A 25,517-nucleotide genomic window follows, 5' to 3' on the forward strand; every position below is an offset into this window, starting at 1 on the left:
AAAACAGAAATCTGTGGGGCCGGCACTGTGGTGCAGTGGGTTAACGCCCTGGCCTGAAGTGCTGGCATCCCATATGGGCGCTGGTTCAAGACCCGGCTGCTCTACTTCCAATCCAGCTCTCTGCTATGACCTGGGAATGCAGTAGAGGATGGCCCAAGTCCTTGGGCCCCTGAACCACATGGGAGACCCGGAGGAAGCTCCTGGCTCCTGGCTTTGGTTCAGCATACTCCAGCTATTGAGGCCAATTGGAAAATGAACCATCGGATGGAAGACCTTTCTCTCTCTCTCTGTGTCTCTCCCCTCTCTGTGTAACTCTGACTTTCAAATAAATAAATAAATCTTAAAAAAAAAAACAGAAACCTGTATCTCTGCTAGCCTGTATCGCACATTCAAGCCACTTGTGGCTTGCTTTTTTTTTTCTTTTTTGACAGGCAGAGTGGACAGTGAGAGAGAGAGACAGACAGAAAGGTCTTCCTTTGCCGTTGGTTCACCCTCCAATGGCCGCCGCGGCTGGCGCACAGCGGCCGGCACACCGCGCTGATCCGATGGCAGGAGCCAGATACTTATCCTGGTCTCCCATGGGGTGCAGGACCCAAGTACTTGGGCCATCCTCCACTGCACTCCCTGGCCACAGCAGAGAGCTGGCCTGGAAGAGGGGCAACCGGGACAGAATCCGGCGCCCCAACTGGGACTAGAACCCGGTGTGCCGGTGCCGCAAGGCAGAGGATTAGCCTAGTGAGCCACGGCGCTGGCCACTTGTGGCTTTTGAGCAGTTCAAATTTGTTCCACCTAAATAACTGGATTTTTAATTTAATTTTAAGTCTGGTTTAATCTGCCATGTGTTGCTATTAGCAACTGTATTGGATAGTGCAGCTCTATATCTTCCTGTAATAGCCACTCTACGTAGAAAATTGAGAACTGAGACTGAATTTGGCAGTAGTTCTCACAACATCAAATCCTATTTATTTATTTTTGTTTTGAACAGAGCTTGCAGTTTCCAAACCAGATATGATATCCCATTTGGAGAATGGATAGTGGTGAGAGAAATTTCAAGAGGCCCTTATCCAGGTAAATTAATCAGAATCATGAAAAAGGTTTTATTTCAAATAATATCATTGGGGAATGTTCAACAGAATATCTGAAATATTTTGGGGGGTACCTCTGCTCAACGTTGTCTCAAAGGAAAAAATCTCCCCCCACCCTGCCCCATCCTCTTCCTCTGTGCCTCTCCTCTATCTGTTCTCTACTTTTGGTTTCCTATCCCCTCCTACTCTGCTTTCTAAATTTTCAGAATTTTTTCTTCCTTTTTATTAGAGCATGCACAAATATCGCTATCACTTTATCCTTTCCAGTTAATTCTGTTTTTCTTATTTGTTTCACCATTATCTGGCCTTCCTTCATTTCCTAAAAATGCTTTCTTATGCTAACCTTATTTCTTTTAAGCTAAACCTGTTTCATTTAAGCTAAACCTATTTCAAACTAAAACTTAAGGTTTAATTTTTCTCTTGCAAGCCTGCTGAAATTTTGAGAGGATCTTTCTTCCCTCCAGTTCTTATCTAATTGAGAGTACAAACAAGAAATGAATCAGTTGAGAATCAAAATGCAGTACCCACTTAGTCAGTATTTAATGCTTCTTTGTTTTGAGACAAGCTGGAGAATATGAAAGAGAAACTGGGGTGGGGGTGAAAGTGTTTCCCTCAGAACAGGTGCACAAGGGCAGCTTCTGGAGATGGGACATTTAAACTGGGCCATGAAGGGTCAGAAGCAGCCATCCTGGGGAAGTGGAGAGGTCATCTTACCAGGCAAAGGGAATAGCAATGCAAAATACCAGATAGGAGAAGGATTGTAATACATCCTAGAAATCAAGAGGGATTTGCTGCTACGGAAGCTCAAGGGAGGGGGAGACTGGGAGGGAGTAAGGCTGGAGCTGGAGGGAAGCTGCCCCTGCAGGGCTTTGTAGATGATGGTCAGGAGCTGGGGTTCTAATCTGAGTGAGTGCAGAGCATATGGAAAATTTCAATGAAAGACTATTAGGAAACAACTCTGATTGAGGGGTATAAAGCAGGCTAGGCTAAGAGGTTGTACAAACAGTCTAGGCAAGATAGTAACTTGGCTAGGATCATGGTCTTGGAAAGACAAGTAGATTCTAGTTCTTATCTTTGTTCATGGTTTTTGCCTTAAAGTCTATTTTGTCTAATTTTTTTTTTGACAGGCAGAGCTAGACAGTGAGAGAGGGGGGGGGGAGGGAGAGAGGTCTTCCCTCCGTTGGTTCACTCCTCAAATGGCCGCTATGGCCAGCGTGCTGCGCCCATCCAAAGCCAGGAGACAGGTGCTTCCTCCTGGTCTCCCATGCAGGTGCAGCGGCCAAGCACTTGGGCCATCCTCCACTGCCTTCCTGGGCCACAGCAGAGAGCTGGAATGGAAGAGGAGCAACTGGGACAGAATCTGGCGCCCCGACTGGGACTAGAACCCAGCGTGCCGGCACTGCACGTGGAGGATTAGCCTAGTGAGCTGCAGCGCCAGCCATGTTTTGTCTAATATTAATATCACCAAAGCATCCTCTTTTTGGTTATTGTTTTCTCTGCTGTTACCTCTTTTCATCTGTTCACTTCTAGTTTTTAATGTATTTCTTTTTTTTTCAGATTTCATGTATATTTTACTTATCCATATGGCATTTAATAATTATGGTTACTGTTTATTTTTTATAGCATTTCTTTTTTTTTTTTTTTTTTGATAGGCAGAGTGGACAGTGAGAGAGAGAGACAGAGAGAGAAAGGTCTTCCTTTGCCGCTGGTTCACCCTCCAATGGCCGCCGCTGCAGCCGGCGCACCGCGCTGATCCTGGCAGGAGCCAGGATCCAGATGCTTTTCCTGGTCTCCCATGGGTGCAGGGCCCAAGCACCTGGGCCATCCTCCACTGCACTCCCTGGCCATAGCAGAGAGCTGGCCTGGAAGAGGGGCAACCGGGACAGAATCCGGCGCCCCAACCAGGACTAGAACCCGGTGTGCCGGCGCCACAAGGTGGAGGATTAGCCTATTGAGCCACGGCGCCGGCTTTAGCATTTCTTTTTTTTAACTTTTATTTAATGAATATAGATTTCCAAAGTACAGCTTATGGACTACATTGGCTTCCCCCCACCCCCCGATGACTTCCCTCCCACCCGCAACCCTCCCCTTTCCCGAACTCTCTCCCCTTCCATTCATATCAAGATTCATTTTCAAATTTCTATATATACAGAAGATCAGTTTAGTATACATTAAGTAGATTTCAACAGTGTGCACCCACATAGAAACACAAAGTGAAAAACATTGTTTCAGTACTAGTTATAGCATTAAATCTCAATGTACAGCACATTAAGGACAGAGATCCTACATGAGGAGTAAGTGCACAGTGACTCCTGTTGTTGACTTTACCAATTGACACTCCTGTTTATGGCGTCAGTAATCTCCCTATGCTCCAGTCATGAGTTTCCAAGGCTATGGAAGCCTTTTGAGTTCTCCGACTCTTATCTTGTTTAGACAAGGTCATAGTCAAAGTGGAAGTTCTCTCCTCCTTCTTTGATGACCTGTTCTTTCCACTGGGATCTCACTCACAGAGATCTTTCATTTAGGTTTTTTTTGTTTGTTTTTTTGTTTTGCCAGAGTGTCTTGGCTTTCCATGCCTGAAATACTCTCATGGGCTTTTCAGCCAGATCCAAATGCCTTAAGGGCTGATTCTGAGGCCAGAGTGCTGTTTAGGACATCTGACATTCTATGAGTCTGCTGTGTATCTCGCTTCCCATGTTGGATCGCTCTCCCCTTTATTTATTCTATCGGTTAGTATTAGCAGGCACTAGACTTGTTTATGTGCTCCCTTTGACTCTTTGTCCTTTCATTATGATCAATTGTGAACTGAAATTGATCACTTGGAATACTGAGATGGCATTGGTACATGCCACCTCGATGGGATTGAATTCGAATCCCCTGGTATGTTTCTAACTCTACCATTTGGGGCAAGTCAGCTTGAGCATGTCCCAAATTGTACATCTCTTCCTTCTCTTATTCCCACTCTTATATTTAACAGGGATCACATTTCAGTTAATTTTCAACACTTAAGAATAACTGTGTATTAATTACAGAATTAAACCAGTCATATTAAGTAGAACAGACAAAAAAACTACTAAGAGGGATAATGTATTAAGTTGTTCATTAACAGTCAGGGCTATGCTGATCAAGTCACCGTTTCCCATAGTGTCCATTTCACTTCAACAGGTTTCCTTTTTGGTGTTCAGTCAGTTGTCACCGATCAGGGAGAACATATGATATTTTGTCGCTCCCCCTCTTCGTGGAGGAGCGACACTAGACCCTGCCTAGGTTTCCTATCCGAGTCACGGCACCATTATGTCGCTCCCCCTCTTCGCGGAGGAACGACACAGGACCCTGCGCTGTTCTTTTGTCTGCTCGGCCCTCCCCGGGTTTGCTGCTGGTTCTTCCCGGGTTGGCTACCGACCCTTCCACCTCCGTGGAAGGGCGGTTCCCCCTGCCACTTTCCCCACTTCCGCGGGGGAGCGGCACACCACTGGCCGGCTCTCTCGGGGGCTGCTCAGATGTTCCTCAGGTGTTCCTCTTAGATGTTCCTGGTGCATGTTTTCTCTCTCCTCCTTTATAGTCCTCTTCCACCAATCCCAACTCTGCTACCCACACGCCGAGTACGCTGCTCTCCTCCAATCAGGAGCAGGTCCTGCTGCTTATTGGTTGAAATGGAGGCAGCTGTGTAGAAGCTGTTTACTCCTCTCCCAGCGCCATATGTGGGAGAGCAGATGCATAGAATAAGTCTTATTTCCAGTAACAGTCTATTCCAAGTTGCTCCCCACAATATTTGCCCCTTTGGGATGCACTTATTTCACTCAGCATGATGTGCTCCAGATTCCTCCATTTTGTTGCAAATGACTGGATTTCATTTTTTTTTTACTGCGGTATAGTATTCTAAAGAGTGCATATCCCATAATTTTTTTATCCAGTCTACCATTGATGGGCATTTAGATTGGTTCCAGGTCTTGGTTATTGTGAATTGTGCTGCAATAAACATTAATGTGCAGACAGCTTTTTGGTTTGCCAATTTAAATTCCTTTGGGTAAATCCCAAGGAGTGGGATGGCTGGGTCGAACGGTAGGGTTATCTTCAGGTTTCTGAGGAATCTCCAGACTGACTTCCATAGTGGCTTGACCAGTTTGCATTCCCACCAACAGTGGGTTAGTGTCCCTTTTCCCCACACCCTCGCCAGCATCTGTTGTTGGTAGATTTCTGCATGTGAGCCATTCTAACCGGGGTGAGGTGAAACCTCATTGTGGTTTTGATTTGCATTTTCCTGATTGCTAGTGATCATGAACATTTTTTCATGTGTCTGTTGGCCATTTGGATTTCCTGTTTTGAAAAATGTCTATTGAGGTCCTTGGCCCATCTCTTAAGTGGGTTGTTTGTTTTGCTTTTGTGGAGTTTCTTGATCTCTTTGTAGATTCTGGTTATTAACCCTTTATCTGTTGCATAGTTTGCAAATATTTTTTCCCATTCTGTCGGTTGTCTCTTCACTCTCCTGACTGTTTCTTTTGCAGTACAGAAACTTCTCAATTTGATGCAATCCCAATAGTTGATTTTGCTTTTTTTAATTTTTAATTTCTTTTTTTGTTCATTTTCGTTTCTCTTTATATACAGAAGATCAGTTTAGCATACATTAAGTAAAGATTTCAACAGTTTGCTCCCACACAGAAACACAAGGTGAAATATACTGTTTGAGTACTCGTTATAGCATTAAGCCTCAGTGTACAGCACATTAAGGACAGAGATCCTACATGAGGAGTAAGTGCACAGTGACTCCTGTTGTTGACTTAACAAATTGACACTCTTGTTTATGGCATCAGTAATCAACCTAGGCCCTTGTCATGAGCTGCCAAGGCTATGGAAGCCCCATGTGTTCACTGACTCTGTTAGTTTTTAGACAAGGTCATGGTCAAAGTGGAAGTTCTTTCCTCCCTTCAGAGAAAGGAACCTCCTTCTTTGATGACCCTTTCTTTCCACTGGGATCTCACTCTCGGAGATCTTTCATTTAGGTTTTTTTTTTCTAGAGTGTCTTGGCTTTCCATGCCTGAAATACTCTCATGGGGTTTTCAGCTGGATCCGCATGCCTTAAGGGCTGATTCTGAGGCCAGAGTGCTGTTTAGGACATCTGCCATTCTATGGGTCTGCTGTGTATCTCACTTCCCATGTTGGATCATTCTCTCCCTTTTTGATTCTATCAGCTAGTATTTGCAGACACAAATCTTGTTTATGTGATCCCTTTGGTTCTTAGTCCTATCATTATGATCAAGTATGATTTTGGCTTTGAGTGCCTGTGCTTCTGGGGTCTTTTCCAGAAACTCTTTGCCTGTGCCAACATCTTAAAGGGTTTCTCCAGTATTCTCTAATAACTTGATGGTGTCAGGTCGTAGATTTAGGTCTTTAATCCATGTTGAGTGGATTTTTGTGTAAGGTGTAAGGTAGAGGTCTTGCTTCATGCTTCTGCACGTGGAAATCCAATTTTCCCAGCACCATTTATTGAATAGACTGTCCTTGCTCCAAGAATTAGTTTTAGATCCTTGATCAAATATAAGTTGGCTGTAGATGTTTGGATTGATTTCTGGTGTTTCAATTCTGTTCCATTGGTCTATCCATCTGTTTCTGTACCAGTACCATGCTGTTTTGATTACAAGCTCCCTCTAGTATGTCCTGACATCTGGTATTGTGATGCCTCTGGCTTTGTATTAGATGTACAAGATTGCGTTAGCTATTCGAGGTCTCTTGTGCCTCCATATGAATTTCAGCATCATTTTTTCTAGATCTGAGAAGAATGACTTTGGTATGTTGATTGGTATTGCATTGAATCTATAAATTGCTTTTGGGAGAATGGACATTTTGATGATGTTGATTCTTCCAATCCATGAGCATGGAAGATTTTTCCATTTCTTGGTATCCTCTTCTATTTCTTTCTTTAAGGTTTTGTAATTCTCATCGTAGAGATCTTTAATGTCCTTGGTTAAGTTTATTCCAAGGTATTTGATTCTTTTTGTAGCTATTGTGAATGGGATTGATCTTAGCAGTTCTTTCTCAGCCGAGACATTGATTGTGTATACAAAGGCTGTTGATTTTTGTGCATTGATTTTATACCCTGCTACTTTGCCAAACTTCTATGAGTTCCAATAGTCTCTTAGTAGAGTTCTTTGGATCCTCTAAGTAAAGAATCATATCATCTGCAAAGAGGGATAGTTTGACTTCTTCCTTCTCAATTTGTATTCCTTTAATTTCTTTTTCTTGCCTAATAGCACTGGCCAAAACTTCCAGAGGTACGTTAAATAGCAGTGGTGAGAGTGGGCATCCCTGTCTGGTGCCAGATCTCATTGGAAATTCTTCCAACTTTTCCCCATTCAATAGGATGCTGGCCGTGGGTTTTTCATAAATTGCTTTGATTGTATTGAGGAATGTTCCTTCTATACCCAATTTGCTTAGAGTTTTCATCATGAAAGGGTGTTGAATCTTATCGAATGCTTTCTTGGCATCTATTGAGATAATCATATGGTTTTTCTTCTGCAGTCTGTTAATGTGGTGAATCACAATGATTGATTTGCAAATGCTGAACCATCCCTGCATACCAGGGATAAATCCCACTTGGTCTGGGTGGATGATCTTTCTGATGTGTTGTTGCATTCTATTGGCCAGAATTTTATTGAGGATTTTTGCGTCTATGTTCATCAGGGATATTGGTCTGTAATTCTCTTTCTTTTTTTTAACTTTTATTTAATGAATATAAATTTCCAAAGTACGACTTATGGATTACAATGGTTCCCCCCCATACCGTCCCTCCCACCCACAACCCTCCCCTTTCCCACTCCCTCTCCCCTTCCATTCACATCAAGATTATAATAATAATATACAGAAGATCAGCTTAGTATATACAGAAGATCAGCTTAGTATACATTAAGTAAGAATTTCAACAGTTTGCTCCCACACAGAAACATAAAGTGAAAAATAATAGATGATTTTTTTAAATGATGATGAAATCAGATCAGACCTATTGTCATGTTTAATCCCAGTGAGAGTCAAGTTGGGAATTGATAATTTCTTTTTTACAGAGGATCAGTTTAGTATGCATTAAGTAAAGATTTCAACAGTTTGCTCCCCCATAGAAACACAAAGTGAAATATATTGTTTGAGTACTCGTTATAGCATTAAATCTCAATGCACAGCACATTAAGGACAGAGATCCTACATGAGGAGTAAGTGCACAGTGACTCCTGTTGTTGACTTTACCAATTGAAACTCCTGTCTATGGCCTCAGTAATCTCCCTATGCTCCAGTCATGAGTTTCCAAGGCTATGGAAGCCCTCTGAGTTCTCCGACTCTTATCTTGTTTAGACAAGGTAATAGTCAAAGTGGAGGTTCTCTCCTCCCTTCAGAGAAAGGTACCTCCTTCTTTGAAGACCTGTTCTTTCCACTGGGATCTCACTCACAGAGATCTTTTGCCAGAGTGTCTTGGCTTTCCATGCCTGAAATACTCTCATGGGCTTTTCAGCCAGGTCCAAATGCCTTTAGGGCTGATTCTGAGGCCAGAGTGCTATTTAGGACATCTGACATTCTATGAGTCTGCTGAGTATCTCACTTCCCATGTTGGATCACTCTCCCCTTTATTTATTCTATCGGTTAGTGTTAGCAGGTACTAGACTTGTTTATGTGCTCCCTTTGACTCTTTGTCCTTTCATTATGATCAATTGTGAACTGAAATTGATCACTTGGAATACTGAGATGGCATTGGTACATGCCACCTTGATGCAATTGAATTCGAATCCCCTGGTATGTTTCTAACTCTACCATTTGGGGCAAGTCAGCTTGAGCATGTCCCAAATTATACATCTCTTCCCTCTCTTATTCCCACTCTTATGTTTAACAGGGATCACATTTCAGTTAATTTTCAACACTTAAGAATAACTGTGTATTAATTACAGAATTAAACCAGTCATATTAAGTAGAACAGACAAAAAAACTACTAAGAGGGATAATGTATTAAGTTGTTCATTAACAGTCAGGGCTATGCTGATCAAGTCACCGTTTCCCATAGTGTCCATTTCACTTCAACAGGTTTCCTTTTTGGTGTTCAGTCAGTTGTCACCGATCAGGGAGAACATATGATATTTGTCCCTTTGGGACTGGCTTATTTCACTCAGCATGATGTGTTCCAGATTCCTCCATTTTGTTGCAAATGACTGGATTTCGTTGTTTCTTACTGCGATATAGTATTCTAAAGAGTACATATCCCATAATTTCTTTATCCAGTCTACCGTTGATGGGCATTTAGGTTGGTTCCAGGTCTTGGCTATTGTGAATTGTGCTGCAATAAACATTAGGGTGCAGACCGCTTTTTTGTTTGCCAATTTAAATTCCTTTGGGTAAATTCCAAGGAGTGGGATGGCTGGGTCGAATGCTAGGGTTATCTTCAGGTTTCTGAGGAATCTCCAGACTGACTTCCATAGTGGCTTGACCAGTGTGTCCCTTTTTCCCCACATCCTCGCCAGCATCTGTTGTTGGTAGATTTCTGCATGTGAGCCATTCTAACCGGGGTAAGGTGAAACCTCATTGTGGTTTTGCATCTATGTTCATCAGGGATATTGGTCTGTAATTCTCTTTCAATGCTGCATCTTTTTCTGGCTTAGGAATTAAGGTGATGCTGGCTTCATAGAAAGAATTTGGGAGGATTTCATCTTTTTCAATTGTTCTGAATAGTTTGAGAAGAAATGGAATTAGTTCTTCTTTAGATGATATAAACTTTCCTCTTAACACTGCTTTTGCTGCATCCCATAAGTTTTGGTATGTTGTGCTGTTATCCTCATTGACTTCCAGAAAGTTTTTGATTTCTCTTTTGATTTCTTCTATGACCCATTGTTCATTCAGGAGCATGTTGTTCAATCTCCATGCGTTTGCATATGCTCTAGGGATTCCTGAGTTGCTAATTTCCACCTTCATTCCTTTATGGTCTGAGAAGCTGCATGGTATGATTCTAATTCTTTTAAATTTGCTGAGACTTGCTTTATGGCCTAGTATGTGGTCAATCCTAGAGAAGTTTCCATGTACTGCTGAGAAGAATGTAAATGCTTTCTGTGTAGGATGAAAAGTTCTGTAGATATCTGTTAGATCCATTTGGGCTATAGTGTCGTTTAAATCTACTGTCTCCTTGTTGAACTTCTGTCCTGTTGATCTGTCTATTTCTGAGAGTGGGGTATTGAAGTCCCGCAGTACTATTGTATTGGGGTCTAAGTCTCCCTTTAATTCCCTTAACAAATCTTTTAGATAAACCGGTGCCCTGTAGTTAGGTGCATATGCATTGATAATCGTTATATCTTCCTGTTGAATTGAACCCTTAATCATTATACAGTGTCCCTCTTGGTCTCACCTAACAGTTTTTGTGGTAAAGTTTATGTTGTCCGATATTAAGATGGCTACGCCTGCTCTTTTTTCATTTCTGTTGGCATGGTATATCTTTTTCCAGCCTTTCACTTTCAGTCTGTATGGATCTTTATTGGAAAGATGTGTTTCTTGTAAGCAGCAAACAGATGGGTTGTTTCTTAACCCAGTCAACCAATCGGTGTCTTTTAACTGGACACTTTAGGCCATTAATGTTCAATGTGACTATTGATAAGTAGTAGCTTTGCCCTGCCATTTGCCAAAGATATTTTCTGATATATGTTTTGAACTTCCTGTGATCTCTTGGTGTGAGATTTCCTTCCTTTACCTTCTTACATATTGATGACCGTGTTTCTGTGTTTCTGTGTGTAACACATCTTTAAGCATCTTTTACAGGGCTGGACGTGTGGTGGCAAAGTCTTTCAATTTCTGTTTGCTGTGAAAGGTCTTTATTTTACCTTCACTCACAAATGAGAGCTTAGCAGCATATAATATTCTGGGCTGGCAGTTTTTCTCTCTTAGTACCTGTGCTATGTCTCGCCATTCCCTCCTAGCTTGTAGGGTTTCTGATGAGAAGTCAGCTGTGAGTCTGATTGGAGATCCTCTGAGAGTAATCTGACGTTTCTCTCTTGCACATTTTAGGATCTTTTCTTCCTGTTTCACTGTGGAGAGTTTAATTACAACGTGTCGTGGTGAGGATCTCTTTTGGTCATGTTTATTAGGGGTTCTATGAGCTTCCTGTACTAGGATGTCTCTGTCCTTCTCCAAACTTGGGAAATTTTCTGCTAATATCTCACTAAAAAGGCCTTTTAATCCTTTCTCCCTCTCCATGCCTTCAGGAACTCCTAGAACCCGAATGTTGTTTTTTTTAATAGTATCCTGAAGATTCCCGACAATATTTTTTAGATTTCTAATTTCCTCTTCTTTTCTTTGGTTTGATTGTATATTTTTCTGTGCTCTGTCTTCTGATATTCTCTCTTCTGCTTCACCCATTCTGTTTGTAAGGCTCTCTATTGTGTTTTTCATTTGATCTATTGAATTCTTCACTTCATTATGATTTCTCATAACTATCACAGTTTCATGTTCTACTAGTTGTTTCATTTCATTTTGATTCCTGCTTAATATTTCATTTTCACGAGACAGATTTTCTATCTTGTCCATTAAGGATTACTGTAGTTCGAGAATTTGTTTTTGAGAACTTCTTCATGTTCTTATCAATTTTTTGAGATCCGCTTCTTGCATTTCTTCTATCTCATCATCTTCATAATCTTGAATTGGGGTGTCTTTTTCATTTGGGGGTGTCATCGTTTCTTCCTTGTTCTGGTTACCTCAGCTTTTGCGTTTGTTTGGCATATTGGAGATATTCTTTGGTTTTTCTCGTTATACTGTGACTCTAGATTAAGAGGACTGTCTGCTTTTGATGGATCCTTAGAGGCTGTGATGGGTGTGGCCAGAGAGCTCTGGTTCTACAGGGTTAAGCGTGTGCCAAAGGTGATTCACTCTGATTGTTCTCTTGCTCACTCTCGCTCTCTCTCTCTCTCTTTTTTTGTTTTGACTCAGTTGGGAAGTAATTCCACACAGCTGAGTGGAATTGAGAGTAGTTCATGTATGAAATCTGGCCCCTGTGGGTATTCATTTGCTTACCTGAGTCAGGTTTTTCTGCTTGGCTAATGAGGGGCACCCGCTTTACATATGCAAAATGGCACGCACTGCTTTACCTATGTAAAATGGCGCCTGCCCTTTGTCTTGCTCGGCTTTGTAAGGTGAGTGGAGAGATGCTAAATGTCCATGCCGGTTCCCCTTATTTATTCAATTTTTTTCTCTCCTCCAGCCAGCCTGGTGAACTTTCCCCAATGGGGTTTCAGGCCTCGTTCTCTGCAGGCTTTTTCTGCCTTTCCCCGCCAATGTCTTGGGTTACCGAGAGGTTTTTAGCTCACCTCCCCTTCCAGCGCTGACGCGCAGACTCCGCAGCTCCGGCAGCTCCAGCGGCTCTGGTGGGTTCGGCAGGTCTGGTGGGTTCGGCAGGTCGGCGGCCCCCGCGGCTCCCGTGGCTCAGCTTCCACGCGGTGGGCGACCTTGCTCTCCCTGTAGGTCCTCCGAGTCTTATTTATTTATTTTGAAAGAGTTACACAGAGAGGGGAGAGACAGGAAGAGGACCTGCTGGTTCACTCCCCCAGATGGCCACAGTGGTCAGGGCTAGGCCAGGCCAAAGCCAGGAGCTTCTTCCAGGTCTCCCATGTCGGGGCAGGGGCCCAAACACTTGGGGCCATCTTCCGCTGCTTTCCCCAGGCCATTAGAATAGAGCTGGCTCAGAAGTTGGGCACCTGGGACACGAACCAGCACCCACATGGGATGCCTGCATCACAGGCAGTGGCTCTACCTGCTACGCCTCAACGACAGCCGGAAAAGGGTCCCTCTTAATTTCACCTGAAGTCTGTCCCCTCTCGTTCCCACCAGCTGGTCCTGGATGCTCGTTCAGCTGCACCAGGCTGGGTGGGAGGGAGTGATATGGAAAAGGGGGGTCCCTGCTGCGGGTTGTTGTGTGACCCCAAAAGAGCCTCTGAAGCTGACCTGCCATGTGGTAGAATCCAGCCACGCATGAGGCACCGCCTTTTTGCGGACCTTCTGTTGAGTGGCAGGACAGAGCAGGACTCTCGAATGAGTGGTGTCAGGGGCAGGTGGGCCCGCAGCCGTGAAGGAGACGACGCGGGAGCTGCCTGTAAGCTGGAGCGCTCCACTTTGGAGCCCAGCAGTAGGGCGGTCCCCTTGCCGTCCACCCACCACGGCGCAGCTCTCTCAAACGCCCTTTGTTAGGTTCCCACCTGCATGGTGCTCACCCCTGCATTATTTAGTGCCATTTATCCCCACGCCTTCTCATGCCCGCGGCTCACAGTGTGAGCGCCTCGCATGCGGGCTGCTGTCAGCGCCGGGCCCTTTGTCAGCCTTGGGAGCTGAAAGCCCAGGCACACACGCACGCACGAACGCACGACCCTGGCAGGTGACACAGAGCCTGTGTGCCCTGGGGCCCTCCGTCACAGGGAGAGGCCCACCCTGGCGCTGACACAGAGAAGGCAGGAAAGAAGATTTGTTTTCATCTGGGCAGTGGGGTACCAGCCCCGTTTCCTACAGATCTTTGGCCCTCGCCTCCCATACCTGTGTAATGGGAACCCGACAGCCCCGGTGTCAGACGTTGAACGTGCCTGGTGGTTTATTCATCGGGGTGTGTGGTGGCACACAGGCTGCCATTTCCTTATTAATTGCCTCCCAGCAAAGATGAAAGTAAAGATGTTCAGTGTTCCCCGAGAGGGATTGTAGTGGAATGCCGTCACAGGGGCAGGGGCAGGGGCTGGCTAGGCTTCTATGAAGCCCCCATCCCCCGGGAAAAAGGTCACATCCAGCGTCCAGCAGCTACTCTGGGTGACCACCTCCTTCTGGGAGCAGGAGCTGCTGGCCTAGGACCGTCTGCCAGGTTCTGCTGTCCTTTATCCTTGGGGTCTGCAGAAACAGATGGCCCCAGCCCTCCTTTCTGCCCCTCTGGCATTTGTCACCGCATGATGTAGGTTAGGAGACCCCGAGGGGAAGGTCACAGGAGATTGGTGCCACAGGGACATCAGAGAGAGAGAGACCGAATCAACTCTGACCCCTCGTGGTATGAGGCAGCTCCGGAGCAAGGGGAAGAATTCAACTTAGGCTCTTAAGAATCCCTCCCTCCCTCCCTCCCTTTCCCCCTCCCTTTCCCCCTCCCTTTCCCCCTCCCCTGCCCACAACCTGAAAATTTGAAAGCATGAAGCGATGTAGAGAAGGAGACAAAAATACTCATTTCCCTACCTCCTGGAGGTCACTAGCCATCTGTGATGTGTGCATGTCTTTCCATATTATGAGTGTGTTTTTCTTTACAGAGATGATGCTGTAGATAACTTTGTGCCCTGTTCTCCCCCGCCCTGTGTGTAATAAGCATTTTAATTAAAAACAGGTTATAAATATTATCTTTTTTGGATATACTTATTTGAAAGGCAAAGTAACAGAGAGAGAGAGAGGTCTTCCATCTGCCGGTTCACTCCCCAGATGGCCGCAACAGCCAGGGTTGGGCCGGGCCAAAGCCAGGAGCCAGGAACTCCATCTGGCTCTCCTGTGTGGGTGCAGGGGCCCAAGCATCTGGGCCATGTTCTGCTGCTTTCCCAGGTGCAGTTGCAGGGAGCTGGATTGGAAGTGGAGCAGCTGAGAGTCAAACCAGCACCCATATGGAATGCCAGCACTGCAGACAGTGGATTTTTACCCACTGTGCCACAATGCCAGCCCCTATAAATATTTTTTTAAAGATTTATTTATTTATTTGAAAGTCAGAGTTACACAGAGATGGGAGAGGCAGAGAGAAAGAGAGAGGTCTTCCATCTGCTGGTTCACTCCCCAATTGGCCACAATGGCCGGAGCTGCGCTGATCCGAAGCCAGGAGCCAGGAGCTTCTTCCAGGTCTCCCACGTGGGTGCAGGGGCCCAAGGACTTGGGCCATTTTCTATTGCTTTCCCAGGCCATAGCAGAGAGCCAGATTGGAAGTGGAGCAGCTGGGTCTGGAACTGGCGCCCATATGGGATGCTGGCACTGCAGGCCAGGGCATTAACCTGCTGTGCCACAGAGCCAGCCCCAGCCCCAGTCCCCATAAGTAGTGATAATGACAACATTGGGCAAGTGTTGTGGTGTAGCAGGTTAAGCCACCACTTGGGATGCCTGCGTCCTCTGTTGGAGTGCTGGCTCAAGTGCCTGCTGCTCTGCTTCTGATCCAGCATCCTGAATGCGTCCTGGGAGGCAGATGATGCCCAAGTACTTGGGTCCCTGCCACCCACTTGGGAGACCCGGATGGAGTTCCAAGCGCCTGACTTTGGCCTGGCTCAGTCTGCCCGTTGTGGGCATTTTTTAAAGGTTTTATTTATTTATTTGAAAGCCATAGTTGCACAGAGAAAGGAGGAGAGGCAGAGAGAGAGAGAGAGAGAGAAGACTTCCATTCTCTGGGTCATTCCCCAGTTGGCCACAACAGCCAGAGCTGCGCCAATCCGAAGCCAGGAGCCAGGAGCTTCCTCTGGGTCCCCATGAGGGAGAAGGGGCCCAAGGACTTGGGCCATCTTCCACTGCTTTCCCAGGCTGTAGCAGGGAGCTGGATTTGAAGTGGAGCCGCCGGGACTCAAACCGGCACCCATATGGGATGCCAGCACAGCAGGCAGTGGCTTTACCCGCTACGCCACAGTCCCAGCCCCCAAATGTGGGCATTTGACGAGTGAACCAGCATGTGCAAGATAGCTCTATCTCTCTGCTCTGTCAGAGATGAAAATAAAATAAATAAACATTGAAATTGAAAATGTTGTTTTTTAAACAAATAAAAAAAATCTAAAACAACTACATAATGTGCTACAGTTTACCCACCATTGTCTTAATGCTGGGACATTTAGATGTCTTTTATTTTTTTCTTCCTTGCTGTTACAATTATATAGTGATAAACATCTTATGGCTTAACTCTCTGAATGCATTTTACGTTATTTACCTATAATAAATCCCCATGAACAGATTTACCATGTCAAAGGGTATGCTCATTTTCAAGGTTCTTCCTCTCTAAACAAATTATACTGGTTTATGTTTGCTTTGCTTAACCTAAGCTGGCTGGGGGCTAGGACTGGGACTGGGGCAGGGGCAGGGGCACTGGTATATGGAAGAAGGGTTTTTAGACCTTGTGTTGAAGGTGTTAAACAGAAACAAGGCCAGAAGTAGATGCAACGGTGGAGAGAAGGTTGTCCCAGGTGTCCAGGCCGGGGCAGGGGTGGGGGTGGCGGCAGAAGGCAGGAACCCCAGGGCTGCTGGAGGGTGGGGTGGCAAGGGCCCAGAGGAATGTAGACTCTGACCTGCCAGCAGTGGGAAACCACGAAGGACTTTTAGTGACCAGTGTCAGGATGAGAAGGGCCACTCAGGTGCTGCGAAGGGGATGGGTTGGGCAGGCGGAGGGGACGAACCCCTGTTTGGGGAGCCCAGTTAAAGTCATGCAAACTCCGTTTGCATCTCCCACATGGATGGGCAAAGGCTCCAGTTCTTGGGCAATTTCTGCTACTTTCCCAGGTGCTTTGTCAGGGAGCTGAATCAGAAGCAGAGCATCTTTGACCCAAACTAGCACTAGATCCAACTAGTACGGGATGCTGGCCTTGCAGGCTGTGGCCTCACCTCCTGTGCCGCAGCACTGGCCCTGCTGAGCGTCTTTGCATGTGTGTGTGTGTGTGTGTGTGTGTGTTGGCCAGTTGTGTATCGTCTTTGGAGAAATGCCTCTTCAAGTCCTTTGCCTAGTTTTTAATCGGTTTGCTTATTGTTGTTGTTCAGGCTTTTTTTTTTTTTTTTTTTGAGTTCTCTACAAAGTCTGGATTTTAACCCCTTATCAGATAAATTTTTTGCAATGATTTTTCTCCCATTCTGTGGGTTGCCTTTCTGTTCTGTCTATAGTGGCCTTTGAGGCCTAAAATTCATTCATTTGAAGTCCAGTTGGATTTTGTTCCTCTTGTTGTTGCCTGCCTTGGATGTCATACCCTTATATTAAGAACCGTGATGTTGGGGCCAGCGCCGTGGCGCAGTAGGTTAATTCTCTGCCTGCAGCGCCAGCATCCCATATGGGCACCGGTTCGAGTCCCGCCTGCTCCACTTCCAATCCAGCTCTCTGCTATGGCCTGGGAAAGCAGTAGAAGATGGCCCAGGTCCTTGGGCCCCTACACCCACATGGGAGACCTGGAAGAAGCTCCTGGCTCCTGGCTTCAGGTCGGCGCAGCTCCAGCCATTGTGGAGCTCTCTGTCTTTCTCTCTCACTGTCCGTAACTCTACCTTTCAAATAAATAAATAAAAACAATCTTTTTTAAGAACCGTGATGCTAGGGCCGGTGCCGCGGCTCACTAGGCTAATCCTCCGCCTTGCGGCGCCGGCACACCGGTTCTAGTCCTGGTCGGGGCGCCGGATTCTTTCCCGGTTGCCCCTCTTCCAGGCCAGCTCTCTGCTGTGGCCAGGGAGTGCAGTGGAGGATGGCCCAGGTGCTTGGGCCCTGTACCCCATGGGAGACCAGGATAAGTACCTGGCTCCTGCCATCGGATCAGCGTGGTGCGCCGGCCGCAGCACGCCGGCTGCGGCGGCCATTGCGGGGTGAACCAACGGCAAAGGAAGACCTTTCTGTCTGTCTCTCTCTCTCACTGTCCACTCTGCCTGTCAAATAAATACATAAATAAATAAAATAAAAGAACCGTGATGCTGGTCTCTGCCAGGGGCTGGGTTCAGTACCTGACAGGCATCACTTCCCTTCCCTCTCCTAGCAGCCCTGTCAGGCAGGAGGCCTCATCCTTCATTGATCAGGAAGCTGAGGCCCAGCAAGGCAGGACCTCCCCCGGGGGGCTGAGTTTGGTCTCAGGCCTCCTGTCATTCCGTGTCTTAACTGTCCTCTCTCATCCCCGCAAGTTTTCCGGGAATTTGGTCCAAGGATGTGTTTCCTTTCCAGCTCATTAAAGCTCAGATCTGCGTTGTTTTACTTTCTCTCCGGATCTGCGTTGGACCGACAGTGTGAGATGGAAGAGGAGAGGGAATTTAAACAGATGCTAAGCTGCCTAACTGGCCACCTTGCCGCTCAGACACCACCAGCTGCCGTTTTAATCATTAATGCAGCCCGGGCCTTGCCATCTGCGAGGCACGTCGGGAATTCTGCTTTGAGTTTCAGTGTCAAACTGAGAGGCTCGCGGAGAGAGACCGATTCTTTCATCTCGGGGCACTTGGGCTGCAGGTCTTTTGAGAGCTGGGGACAAGGACGGGTTGCATGTATGTGCTGCTCCCCGCTGCAGAAATCCCGAGAGTTCTGACACAAGCTTAGTCCAAACAGCATAGGAAGGCTGCAAAGCTGTGGTGCTTGGCGTTCGGACGCTGAGTTTGCGGTGGCTCCCTGAGTGAGCACCCTCCCCCCATTAACTCTGGAAATTCGGAAGCCAGCAGCGGCTCACCCCCAGGATCGTAGCTGGCAAGGCCCGAGTGACATTTGGTCCCATAGGTGGGGAATCGGGCCCCACGAGGGTAGGTCTGTGCTGGTTTCAACCTGACAACACTTTGGCCCCACGTGTGTGGTTTCTGCTTTGGCATCCTGATACCACCTGGGTGCCTGCTATTCAAGTCAGTCCCGTTCCTGACTTACCAGACTCGGAGCACACCCCTGAAGGTTTGAATCCCCCCAGGCTAGGAACTGGGGAGTCCAGGGCGCCCTCCTCGTGAGGGATCATATGCTAGAGTGCCCCACAGAGCCTGGAAAAAACCCTGCGCTGACCTTGACGTTAATAGGCTGTCTCCGGAGCAGCCCATGGAAGAGATGTCTGGGACAAGGGGGAGGGAACCAGGCAGGGCTTCCGCTCCCTCTGCAGGTGCTCTGCCCTCCCCGCCCCTTCCACCAGCCTGAAGCTCTCCAGACCTGTCAGTTAAGGAATTCTTTTCTTTTATTAAGATTTATTTATTTGGAAGGCAATCAGAGACGAGAGAGAGAGAGAGAGAGAGAGAGAGAGAGAGAGAGAGAGTGCTTCCAACTGCTGGTTCGCTCCCCAGATGGTCACAACAGCTGGGGCTGGGCCAAGCTGAAGCTGGGAGCCTGAAACTCCATCAGGATCTCCCACGTGGGTGTAGTAGGGATCCAAGCCCTTGGGTCATATTCTGTTGCTTTCCCAGGTGCATTAACGGGAAGCTAGATCAGAAGCCGAGCAGCCAGGACTCAAACTGGTGCTCACAGGGGATGCTGGCATCATGGGTGCCACAATGCCCGCTCCTCGGTGAGGGGTTTAAACAGTACCCGCGAGGGCTTTCTCTGGAGCTTTCAACTCACGAAATTGAACCAGCAAGTCATCAGCCATGGGTGGGTGACTCAGGGTGGAGCTCAAAGTGCCAGGGCCATAAACAGGCCTTGGTGCTTCTGGCCGCCGGCCCCAGCCTGAAGCCGTCTGGCGTCCCCTGCCACCAGTCATCTCTTTTGCATCCGGAAGACACTGTTATCACTCAAGGCTTCCAAGGTTGGGGAGCCGATTGCCAGGGACCAGAGACGAAGACTAAACACGCATGTCTCTCTGTCACAGTCAGAGGCAGTTCAAGGCCCCACAGTGAGCCGATCTTAGGACTCCTGGTCTCCGTCTCCTTAGCTCGCAGCCGCTTGCCAGTCACTGGGTTCTCTGTGAGCAGACACACTAAGCCTGCTGGTCTAAGCAAGCGCTTTCTCATTGCTGGACAGCTGATGTCCTGGGTTGGCCCAGGCTTGCTGGGAGAGACTGTTCAGCTCCAGGCTTGGCGGTTTAAATGAAATAAGTTCATAAAATCGCCTTTGGTCTTCTGCTTCATCTGCTTCTCCCTAGGACCAGTCCAGAACCAGGAACCAACCCCGTGTCAGAACTTAGGAATCCCGGGGCTGGTTCCTGCCCAGCGGCTGCTCTGCTGGCTGGCTCTGGGGAAGTGGAGGCCTACTGATGGACTCATTTGAAGAGCACAGTTTGAACCACAGGTTCTCAAAGTCCTTTTCCCTGCCCAAAGCTTAAGGCCCAAATCACAGTGGCTTTTACTTTCTATAAAAAACCTTTAGTGCCGGCACCGTGGCTCAATAGGCTAATCCTCCACCTTGCGGCGCCGGCACACCGGGTTCTAGTCCCGGTTGGGGTGCCGGATTCTGTCCCAGTTGCCCCTCTTCCAGGCCAGCTCTCTGCTATGGCCAGGGAGTGCAGTGGAGGATGGCCCAGGTGCTTGGGCCCTGCACCCCATGGGAGACCAGGAAAAGCACCTGGATCCTGGCTCCTGCCATCGGATCAGCGTGGTGCGCCGGCTGCAGCGGCGGCCATTGGAGGGTGAACCAACGGCAAAGGAAGACCTTTCTCTCTGTCTCTCTCTCTCACTGTCCACTCTGCCTGTCAAAAATAAAAAATAAAAAAAAAAAAAAAAAAAAAAACCTTTAGTGCTCAATAGAAGATTCTACTTTCTTATGAATCCAGTACACACACACACACACACACACACACACACACGGGGCACATCAGCAAGTTCACACAATGGAATTAAAAGATATATTTAGGGGCAGATGTTTGGCCTAACAGTTAAGATACTGGTTGGAGGGGCTGGCACTGTGGTGCAGCAGGTTAAAGCCCCGGTCTGCAGTGCAGGCACCCCATTTGGGCACCAGTTCAAGTCCCGGCTGGTCCACTTCCAATCCTGCTCTCTGCTACATCCTGAGATAGCAGTACAAGATGGCCCAAGGCCTTGGGCCCCTGCACCCATGTGGGAGACCCAGAGGAAGCTCCAGGCTCCTGGCTTCAGATCGTCACAGCTCTGGCCATTGCGGCCATCAGGGGAGTGAACCAGTGGATGGAAGACCTTTCTCTCTCTCTCTCTCTCTCTCTGCATTTCTGTAACTCTGCCTTTCAAATAAATAAATAAATCTTTTTTTTTTTTTAAAGATACCGGTTGGGATGCCCACATTCCCATATCAGAGCACCTGGAGTCAAGTCTGGTTCTGCTCTAGCTTCCTGCTAAGGTGGCAGGGGATGGTGTGTGTGCTTAGGTCTCTGTCATCCATGTGGGAGACCTGGATTTAGTTCTCAGCTCCTGGCATCAGTGTCAGTCCAGCTCTGGCCATTGCAAGATTTGGAGTAAATCAGTGGAGAGGAGCTCCGTCTCTCTCTCTCTCTCAAAAAAAAAAAAAAAAAAAAAAAAAAAAAAAAAAAAAACCAACAAAGTAAATTTACTTTGATGTACAAAGCTTTGAGATCCATATATAGTGTTTTGCTAATACTCCTTTTCTTGAATTTCTTGAGGATCCCTCATAAGCATGAATTTCAAAACCGTTTGCACCAAAGTAAACTTTTTTTTTAAATAGAGTTATTTATTTATTTGAAAGGCAGAGTTACCATATCGGGATGCCAGCTGAAGCTGGGAGCCTGGAACTCCGTCAGGATGTCCCACGTGGGTGTAGCAGGGATCCAAGCACGTGGGTCATTTTCTGTTGCCTTCCCAGGCGCATTAGCGGGAAGCTAGATCAGAAGCCAATCATAGGGGATGCTGGCATCACGGGTGCCACAATGCCCGCCCCTCAGCGAGGGGTTTCTCTGGAGCATTCGGCTCATGAGATTGAGCCAGCAAGTCATCAGCCATGGGTGGGGAGAGGCAGAGAGAGAGAGAGAGAGAGAGAGAGAGAGAGAGGTCTTCTATCTACTGGTTCATTCATTCCCCCAGATGGCCACAATGGCGGGAGCTGTGCTGATCCGAAGCCAGGAGCCAGGAGCTTCTTCCAGGTCTCACACACAGGTGCAGGGGCTGAAGCACTTGGGCCATCCTCTACTGCTTTCCAAGGCCACAGCAGAGAGCTGGATCAGAAGTGGAACAGCCGGGACTCGATCCAGCACCCATATGGGATGCTGGTGCTGCAGTTGGTGGCTTTACCCTTTATGCCACAGCGCCAGCCCCCAAAATAAACTTTTAATTCCATTCCCATGAACATTTTAAGTACTCTCATGTGTAGATACACCCATGTGTGTATGTACACTATATATAGGAGTCTTGTTGCCTTATAATATTTTTCTGAGTTATTTATTTGAAAGGCAGAGTGACAGAGAGAAAGGAGAGAAACAGAGAGAGCTCAATCTTTCATCCGCTGATTAGTTCTTCAAATGCCAATTGCTGAGACTGACCCAGGAGCCAGGTACTCCGGCTGAGCCTCTCACACAGGTGGCAGGGGCCCAAATACTTGGGCCATCGTCTGCTGCCTTCCCAGGTGCTTCAGTAGGGAGCTGGATCAGAAGCAGAGCAGCAGGGACTCGAACCAACACTGGAATACGGGATGCGGCCGCCCAAGCAGCATGTTAACCTGCCATTCCATGACGCCCACCCCAGTTGCTTTGACAAACTCCTGCATGCTGTAATCCACACCCCATCAAGATACAGACAGTCAACCGTGCCCCAGAGAGTTCGCTCATGCCCCTTCCTGCTCCAGCATACCTGCTGAGGCGGCCCTGATCTTGCCTCTGCCGCCATGGGTTAGTTTTGCCTGTCTGAGCAGTTCAGCGGAGCCATATGGTAAATGCTGTTTTGCGTGGAATCCTAGTGGTGTTTGAAGATGCTTTCTCTTTCTTCCTGTAGTCCGACAACATTGTGTAGGTCACCTTCCCCGCCCTGCCATCACGGAAGGTCCTACAGTCCGGGTCCTGGGAGCCTGTCTCCCCAGGCTGCAGGGTTTGAGAAGTGAGGGCCCTCTGCCAGTGGCCCCCGTGTCATCTGCTGAGCGCTGAGAGTGATGGACGAGGTGGAGAGAGCAGCTTGGCTCCCAGATCCCAGGCTGAGTGTGTTTCTATAATTGTTGGTGTCACAGTCCTCTCACTTGTCAGCTGGGCGAATCGGAGCCACCGGCAGACGAGAGACTAACTCTGACACCCGAAAATGTCACTCGTTATGGCACGTTTCTGACAAGGTGCCCATGAGATGCACTCATTTCAATTTCCTAACTACTTCTCTGAACATCAAGACAGATTGCTCCAGGGGTGAGCGACGGCAGGAGGAAGGGAGGTCAGGGAGGGGCTGAGCAGATGGACGGCGAGGCCCCAGGGTGCCTTGGGGGCCCTGGGGGCCTCTCCTGGCTGTGAGCTCAGCATCTGTGCGCAGGCCTTCTGTGTATTTCTTTTTCCGGCGTAGTGACATTAGCGTTTTCCCTCGTCTTAGCGTTCAGTCTCCTTTCTAAGTTGGACCCTCTCTGGCCGCACGTGGGCTGTCGTAGGCGCCGCCCAGCCCCTTCCGCCCCTTCTCTTCCCACGCTGCTGCGACTCAAAACTTCTGGACAGCTCGGCCAGCAACCTGCTGGACCTCCTCATCTTCTTTAGAACATACACAGAGCCTGGCTTTCGTGACCCTGTAGTTCGGGCTTCTCCCTGTCTCTCTGCACACGCACCAGGCCCCTGGCCCCATCCCTTCCTCCCTCCTGCTCCTGGTACAGATCCACAAGCATCAGGCCTGGCTTAGACACACACACACACACACACAGAGCAGACCCGGGAGTCCCGGAATCTCAGTGGCCCTTGTATTTTATGTATATTTAGACAGTATCTAAAGGTGTCATGTCGGGTCGGGTAGGATTTTGAGTTCAAACACGAGTCACATCCTAGGCCTGCCCCGAAAGAACCTATCTGAGCAGGACCCAAGGAGGGGCAGCTTTGTGTGGAGTAGAAGCAAGGGGAGGGGAGAGGCGGGGATCGGAGGGGAGGGACAGTACTAGAGCACCTGCCTGTGCCAGAAACTGTGCTGGATCCTTTAAGGTTTGGCCTCATGTCACCCACTTGACCTTGGGCGCTGGGCATTTTTATGTCTGTTGTGACGTTCTCAGAGCCATGCAGCCCGATCAGTGAGGTCGGGTGTGGGCTTTTCCCATCCACGTGCCTGCCACTGGACATAGGTTTCCCTAATGGGCTCGGGTCAGGGAGCTGTGGGAAGCTTCGGCTCTGTCCTCGTGGTGACATTGGGCTCTGCCCGCAGTTCTTTGTCCTCCTAGGGCCTGGGAAGTGACCTGGGGCCCTCCTGCTTGTCCCTAGCACCTTTCCAGAAGGCTGATGCAGCCAAACTGCTGCTTCCTGGTTTGTTCACACTCAAGGGCATGGCAGGGCTCGGCCCTCCACAGGGAGTGGGGAGATACACCACTCTGGGGCCCAGGGCGGGCCCTGGGGGAAACGAGGGGACTGGGCCCTGCGGGAGCCCCAAGAGGCGTGGTGCCCAGTCCACCCAGGGTGGTGGCGGGAGAAGGAAGTTCCCTCAGCACGTGGATGCTGCCTGGGCCTGGTTTGGAAGGCTCAGCCGAGTTGATCAGAGACAGAGAAGGGGCTGGGAGGAGGGCAGGATGTCTTCAGGTTATCATTGGACTTTATAACATTGGTGCTGATTAAAAAAAAGTTTGTTTATCTGAAAGGGTGGCGGGGAGAGAGAGAGAGAGAGAGAGAGAGAGAGAGATTGATTGATTGAGATTCCATCTGCTGGTTGACTTCCCAAATGTCTGCAATAGCGAGGGCTGGGCTAGGCCAAAAGCAGGAGCCAGGAACCCCAGCTGGATCTGCTGCGTGGGTGCAGGGACCCAAGCCCTTGGGCCATCATCTGCTGCTTTCCCAGGCGCGTTACAGGGAGCTGGTTAGGAAGTGGAGCAGCTGGGACTGGAACCGGGGCTCTGATGTGGGATGCTAGCAACCCAGACAGTGGCTTAAACCATTGTGCTGTGACACCTGCCCTTGTTCAAAACTTGCAAGAGCCCAGAGCTCCATGGAGGACAGGACAGAGGCTGCTGAAGGGGAGGGGACAGCCTGATGTGTGTGGCCCGCAGAGCCCCACTGCCGCCTGTTGTGGAGGTCAGGATGCAGGCGTGCACCCCTCGTGGCCTGCCTGTGGGTGGGCAGAGGAGGAAGTGGGTCTCAGGCAGCCAAGAGGTCTCCGCCCAGCCTGCTTCATCCTCTAGGGCCCTGCCACCGGGGCGGGAGGGGGGGCCCTCCTGGGCCAGCTAGGGAAACGGGACATCATTGGCCAGGTAGGGTGACAGAGCAGCACAGGCGAACAGATGAGAGGTGGGGAGAGCCGCTGGAGCTCGCGCCCTGGCGGGTCCTGCTTCTCTCTGCCTCCTGTGTCGGACATTGGTTGCCGAAGCACGGTGGGCGTGAAAACGCCCTGGGAGGGGGCTCTCTGGGCAGCCTGGGTCACAGACTCCAGCCGCTGTCTTGGCTGTGGCTGGTGTGGTTTGGTTTTGTCAAGGACTCTCCTAAAAGACAACTCAGCAGTCTGGCGGTGACAACTCCCTCCCACCTCCACCCCCATAGCAGGTTACAGTGTAGCAAACTGGTGAGGGCTGCTACAGGGTGCTGGCATCAGGGGAGGCAGATCCTTCCTGTCCTCGGTCTCACCTTGGCCTGCCCAAGTCAGCACGTGTAGGTCTGCCTCATCGTTTGCGCAGTGAATTAACCTAGAATCGATGTAGCAGTCACCTACTGTGCACGTGGCAGCTCTTGCCCTTTAAACAGC

At 48.4% G+C, this 25,517-nt stretch overlaps 1 long non-coding RNA gene across 5 annotated transcripts in view; it reads left to right on the forward strand.

Annotated features, from left to right (window-relative positions):
* Positions 1-25,517, forward strand: part of LOC149121292 (uncharacterized) — a 90,310-nt gene that overhangs the window by 13,923 nt on the left and 50,870 nt on the right. For 3 of the 5 annotated variants that reach the window (XR_016223682.1, XR_016223680.1, XR_016223681.1), the window contains 2 exons: positions 986-1,068; positions 2,356-2,651. This is a non-coding gene — a long non-coding RNA (uncharacterized LOC149121292). Of the gene's footprint in view, positions 1-985; positions 1,069-2,355; positions 2,652-25,517 lie in introns of those variants that run through there. The other 2 variants (XR_016223677.1, XR_016223678.1) reach the window with 2 other exon arrangements.

This window comes from Oryctolagus cuniculus, chromosome 17 (assembly GCF_051225735.1).
Source record: "Oryctolagus cuniculus isolate XC-2025 breed Fujian yellow rabbit chromosome 17, ASM5122573v1, whole genome shotgun sequence".
In the NCBI taxonomy this organism is placed as follows: domain Eukaryota; kingdom Metazoa; phylum Chordata; class Mammalia; order Lagomorpha; family Leporidae; genus Oryctolagus; species Oryctolagus cuniculus.